Source organism: Micromys minutus, assembly GCF_963924665.1.
Source record: "Micromys minutus genome assembly, chromosome: 18".
Classification (NCBI taxonomy): Eukaryota; Metazoa; Chordata; class Mammalia; order Rodentia; family Muridae; genus Micromys; species Micromys minutus.
The window spans coordinates 41,755,745-41,761,744 of NC_137953.1; the positions used below are offsets into that span (position 1 = coordinate 41,755,745).

Genomic DNA, 6,000 nt, shown 5'->3' on the forward strand with positions numbered 1-6,000 from the left:
AAGACTGACTAGAGCAGTGTCATCTACATAAAGTTCTCAGGAAGACAGAGGACTGCAGGTTTTATTCAAGGCACAAAATACACACCTGTGAATATACATATTCTACACTTTGTGCCTGATACAGCCCAAAGATTTGGCTTCATGACTATTATAGAACTAAATATACTGAATGACACTGTTTCTTGGGTGAAAAAGCCAGACCTATAAACATCAAGTAGATAATTACTCCAAAATATGGAGAATACAAATACAAGCACTTTATTTTAAAACGCAAACACAAAAGATCATGTAAATCCAAAAGTGTTAACTGTTCCAAGCTTCCATTTTGGATCATTTAGTATCTACACGAGTTTGTTCCCAGCTTATCCATTACTAGTCTCTACTAAGGAAAATGATTCTAAAAACTTAACATGGTTTTTCAGTATTTAAAATCTCACTATATAAAAGCCTAGAGAGACCAATAATATCCAATAGCTTCAAAAGATAACTAAAGACTCTTAGGTGTGACTAACTTTACCACCATCTGTCCAGGTCTGTTTAATATTTACAAGGAAAATATACTCACTATATTTTTTTATAAAATAGCAAGTACAGAGTAGACGTAGGAGATGTAGAAGGAGAAAGAGAATTCAGAAAGTCTTTCTCTTCTGTAACTTTTACTTCAGAATCATCAAAGAGCAACCATTTCCCCTCGTACTCCTTTAAGCTTTGCACTACATAGGAAATCTTGTTCTCAAGTCCACTCATGTTAATGCCTGTTTGGTCGCTGGATTCCTTGTTCCTGTCAGATGCCTGGGCCCCACTGGTCTCATTAGTTTCAGAACTTCTGTTGTCAGTGAGTGGTGTCCCGACCAACTTCTCAGGGTTAGATGCTTTGTTGTACAGTTCATAATCTGCTTTGCTCTTCTGTCCTCCAAGAAGTCCAATGCCTTCTACAGTTTTTTTGTTCAAAACTTTACTTGGTTGGGCATTTCCACCAACTCTAATTGATACTTCATCATCATAATTTTCAGCCGTCCCCCGTGCTTCCTCCTCATTCAGTGGCTCTGGCTTACCTATTTCACACATCTGGTCAATCACAAAATTCCCCTTATCTAGTTCTAGACTGTTAAGGTCAGTGACTTTAACAGATGTAGTATAGTGCCCACTACTAATAGTAATGCCGCTGTGCATAACAACAGCAAATAATCCATAGCTGTCATTGGTCGGCTTTGTGCTCCATTCTTCTAGTGACAGTTTAAGAGGTGTCAGTAAAAGTGTGTTGATCTTGGAAAGTCCACCACCATAACAATCAAACTCCAAGCCACTAGCAGCAAAGCACTTCAGATGAATAGTGATAACTTCATTTTATCAAACAAGAGACTTCGCTCTGCTTCCGTATAATGATGGCAATTTTCACAGAAATATTTATCCTCTCCTAAAATTCTCTCCACGGAAGCAAACTGTGAAATTGCCCATCTCAAGGTCTTCATTTCTGTTTTTGGCTCTGGAGAAACTTCAGAGCTCTCCTCGACCTTGGAAAGCTCGTCCTCTTGCGCTGGAACACTAATGTCCTGGAAATCTCTTCTTTCCGTTAAGCTCTCACATTCCAAACAACGAGTCCTTAATACTAGCTGACCTTGAAACAGTTTCTCTACTAGCTCAAAACCAATCTTCTCTGCACCTTTGTTTACAGACTTAGCTTCACTACTATCCACGGGTGTGACACTATTTCCTGGAGATGCGGGTCCACCACCGTTAACTATGTTGTCACTTCCGTCCTTCTCCAAGTCCTCTTCAAGATCAACCTAGTTTTCCTTAGGTTGTCCTTTGGAGCGCTGGTTGGTTGTGATTTTGCCAAGACTACAGAACTTGGAAAGAATGCTGGGTTGCTTAGTGGCTGGCTTTAACCAATTTATTTTAACTTTTGATTTCTTCTGTGAGGGCTTTGCACTCTCGTTTTCAGAAACACACTTGGGCATGATTTTAGGAGAAACCTCCAGTGTGTCTCCAGTAGCTTTTCTTTTTGATCTGGTTTGTCTCTGGTTTTCTTCCAATGGCTGGGGTTCCCTGGACAGTTTAACCTTTTTCTTCATGTTACCCGATTCACCATCACTTTTCCTTTTCCAGTTCCCTTTGGGGAGTTGTTCTTTGAAGTCCTCTGGACTCCTCAGACTGTCTGTCTCTGTGCTGCTACGTCTACTTGTTTCCTCTTTCTGAAGAGATGTTTCTTCAACCTTGCTGGATAATTCAGCCAAGTTTTTTATTTCTTCTTTTTTTAGGATTTGGCATGTTTCTTGAATGTTTCCCAGAATACATTGCAGCACTTCCTGTGCATCATGCTGTAGATACCCTTCATACATAGGGTTGAGTTCCCTGAGTGTGTTAAGCAGTCGCCTTGGCTGTGTAGCAAGTTCATCTGTATATTTCTCTGGATTTAAGAGAAAACTAGCCTGAAGCTGTTCAACTGAAATTATTAAGGACTGTAAACTGCATATAAGCTCATAACTTGCCAAAGGATCTTCTTTGCAGCTTCCCTTATCCTTCTGATTAGAGTCATCCTTCAGAGCTTCTTTCTTCCTTGAAATAATATTAAATAAGTGCTTCACTCCAGTCTTAAAGCCAGGACAAAAGTATAACACATCTCAGATCCTCTAGATTCACAAGTTTTCTCTTCATTTTCTTGAGAATCAGTGAAGTCTAAGGCTCTTTTAGTTTCCTTTTTCTGAAAAAACTTCAAAGACAGTCTGTTCTTCTTGGATGGACTGCCTCTTGAAAGCCCATTACTTTCACTAGGTATGACGCCAGGCATTTTCTTTCAAAATTGCAAGGAGTTGACGAGAATTAACTTATTGAAGGAAGCTGTAATCACCAATTAAATCCCGTCATGGCCCTGAGCAAGTCGAGTCCCCGGCGCCACCTCCAGGGAGACCAGCCAGGCAGGCTGCAGGCGTGACAGGTGAGCCCCGCCTCTGTCCCGGGTGAGGGATCGCTGGTGGGCGCCTCCCTCGGGGGAGTGACCATTTGTCTGCGGAGCGGGAGCCAGGCCTCCGCTAGGTCCTGCCCGCTGCAGCCCCACTACATCCCCGGCGCAGCCCTGCCAGGAAGGCTACTGGAGCGCAGCTGCCACAGGCTGTTTTCTTTTTTTTAAACGACTTTATTTTACAAAACAAAGATAAATGTACAGATTTTAAACATTTTTTTGCTTAAAATTATACATTTTTGTCACTACTGTTTTTTCAGATATTAAAATAAATTTTACATAAAACTATGTGAATATATTTTTTTAGTCAGTACTTGATTTTTTCAAGGGCTTGACAGTATGCATTGAAAACCTAATAGTTTCCATGAGCATAAAGTACATGCAAAACAAAACGCAACATGGAAATACTCAAAGTCTTCTTGTTTTGTAAATATATATTTTTTTGTTTTCTTTATTTCTTGGACTTCATACAGTCTGTGAGTTGTTTCTGGGGAAGTACAAGCCTCTGGGGTTAGCATCCCAATATCAGTGACTGCATATTATGTCTGTTCTTTTGTGACTGGGTTATCTCACTCAGGATGATATTCTCTAGATGCAGCCATTTTCTTAAGAATTTGGTTAAGTCATTGTTTCTGGTGGCTGAGTAGTATTCCATTGTGTAAATGTACCACAATTTTTGTATCCATTCATCTTCTGAAGGACATCTGGGTTCATTCCAGCTTCTGGCTATTATAAATAGAGCCGCTATGAACATTGTGGTGCATATAGCTTTGTTGTGTATTAAAGTGTCTCTGGGGTATATGCCCAGAAGTGGAATAGCTGGGTCTTCAGGTAGTACTATATCTAATTTTCTGAGGTATCGCCAGACTGATTTCCAGAGTGGTTGTATTAGTTTGCAACCCCACCAATAGTAGAGAAGTGTTCCTCTTTCTCTGCAGCCTCTCCAGCATCTGCTGTCATCTGATTTTTGGATCTTGGCCAATCTGACTGGTGTGAGGTGGAATCTCAGGGTTGTTTTGATTTGAATTACCCTGATGGCTAAGGATGTCGAGCACTTTCTCAGATGTTTCACGGCCATTCGGTGTTCCTCAACTGAGAATGTTTTGTTTGCTCTGTACCCCATTTTTTAATAGGGTTGTTTGATTCTCTGGTGTCTAGCTTTTTGAGTTCCTTGTATACCTTAGATATTAGGCCTCTATCTGATGTGGTATTGGTAAAGATCTTTTCCCATTCTGTTGGTTGCCATTTGGTTTTCTTGACAATGTCCTTAGCCTTACAGAAACTTTGCAATCTCATTAAGTCCCATTTGTTAATCTTTGACCTTAGAGCTTGAGCCATTGGTGTTTTGTTCAGGAAATTTTCTCCTGTGCCTATGTGTTCTAAGGTTTTCTCTACTTTCTCATCTAATAGCTTCAATGTATCTGGTTTAATGTGGAGATCTTTGATCCACTTACACTTGAGCTTTGTACAAGGAGATAAGAAAGGGTCTATTTTCATTCTTTTGCATGCTGAGTGCCAGTTGGACCAGCACCATTTGTTGAATAGGCTGTCCTTTTTCCGTTGAATGTTAACAGCTCCTTTGTCAAATATCAGGTGACCATATACATGAGGGCTCATTTCTGGATCTTCTATTCTATTCCATTGATCAACATGCCTATTTCTGTACCAGTACCATGCAGTTTTCAGCACAATTACCTTGTAATATAGCTTGAGGTCAGGGATAGTGATTCCCACAGATGTTTTCTTCTTGTTGAGGATGGATTTAGCTATTCTAGGTCTTTTGTTATTCCATATGAAATTGTACATTGATCTTTCCAGTTCCATAAAAACTGGGTTGGAATTTTGATGGGGATTGCATTTAATCTGTAGATTGCTTTTGGTAGGATGGCCATTTTTAAGATGTTGATCTTCCCAATCCATGAGCATGGGAGATCTTTCCATTTTATGAGGTCCTCCTTAATTTCTTACTTTAGAGGTTTGAAGTTCTTGTCGTACAGGTCCTTCACTTGCTTAGTTAGAGTCACACCAAGGTATTTCATAGTTTTGTGACAATTGTGAAGGGTACCTTTTCCCTAATTTCTTTCTCCACATGTTTGTCCTTTGAGTATAGGAAGGCTACTGACTTGTTTGAGTTAATTTTGTATCCAGCCACTTTGCTGAACTTGTTTATCAGCTGTAGGAGTTCTCTGGTGGAATTTTTGGGGTCACTCAAGTACACTATCATGTCATTGGCAAAGAGTGATGTTTTTATCTCTTCCTTTTCGATTTGTATCCCCTTGATCTCCTTTTGCTGTCTAATTGCTCCAGCCAGGACTTCCAGTACTATGTTGAATAGGTAGGGGAGAGTGGGCAGCCTTGTCGAGTCCCTGATTTTAGTGGGATTGCTTCAAGTTTCTCGCCATTAATTTGATGTTGGCTGTTTGTTTGCTGTATGTTGCTTTTATTATGTTTAGGTATGGACCTTGGATTCCTCTTCCTTCCAGGACTTTTAACATGAAGGGGTGTTGCATTTTGTCAAATGCTTTCTCAACATCTAGTGAGATGACCATGTGATTTTGATCTTTGAGTTTGTTTATATGGTGGATTACATTGATGGATTTCCTTATATTAAACCATCCCTGCATCCCAGGGATGAAGCCTACTTGGTCATGATGAATGATCGTTTTGATGTGTTCTTGGATTCGGTTTGCAAGGATTTTGTTGAGTATTTTTGCATCAATGTTCATAAGTGAGATTGGTCTGAAGTTCTCTTTTCTTGTAGGGTCTTTGTGTGGTTTAAAATGAGGGTTATTGTAGCCTCAAAAAATGAGTTAGGTAGTATTCTATCTTATTCTATCTTTTGGAATAGTTTGGAGAGTATTGGTGTTATATCCCCAATAAATGTCTGATAAAATTCTGCCCTGAACCCATCTGGACCTGGGCTTTTTTTTGGTTGAGATACATTTTATGACTTCTTCTATTTCTTTAGGTATTATAGGGTTAGTTAGATGGTTTACTTGGTTCTGGTTTAACTTTGAAATCTTGTATCTGTGTAGGAA

At 39.7% G+C, this 6,000-nt stretch overlaps 1 pseudogene across 1 annotated transcript; it reads right to left on the reverse strand.

The window, feature by feature from the left end:
* Positions 1 to 564: 564 nt before the first annotated feature.
* Positions 565 to 2,791, reverse strand: LOC308432218 (ubiquitin carboxyl-terminal hydrolase 1-like; annotated as a pseudogene). Its single transcript has one exon. The product of its transcript is annotated as a ubiquitin carboxyl-terminal hydrolase 1-like (transcript).
* Positions 2,792 to 6,000: the final 3,209 nt, after the last annotated feature.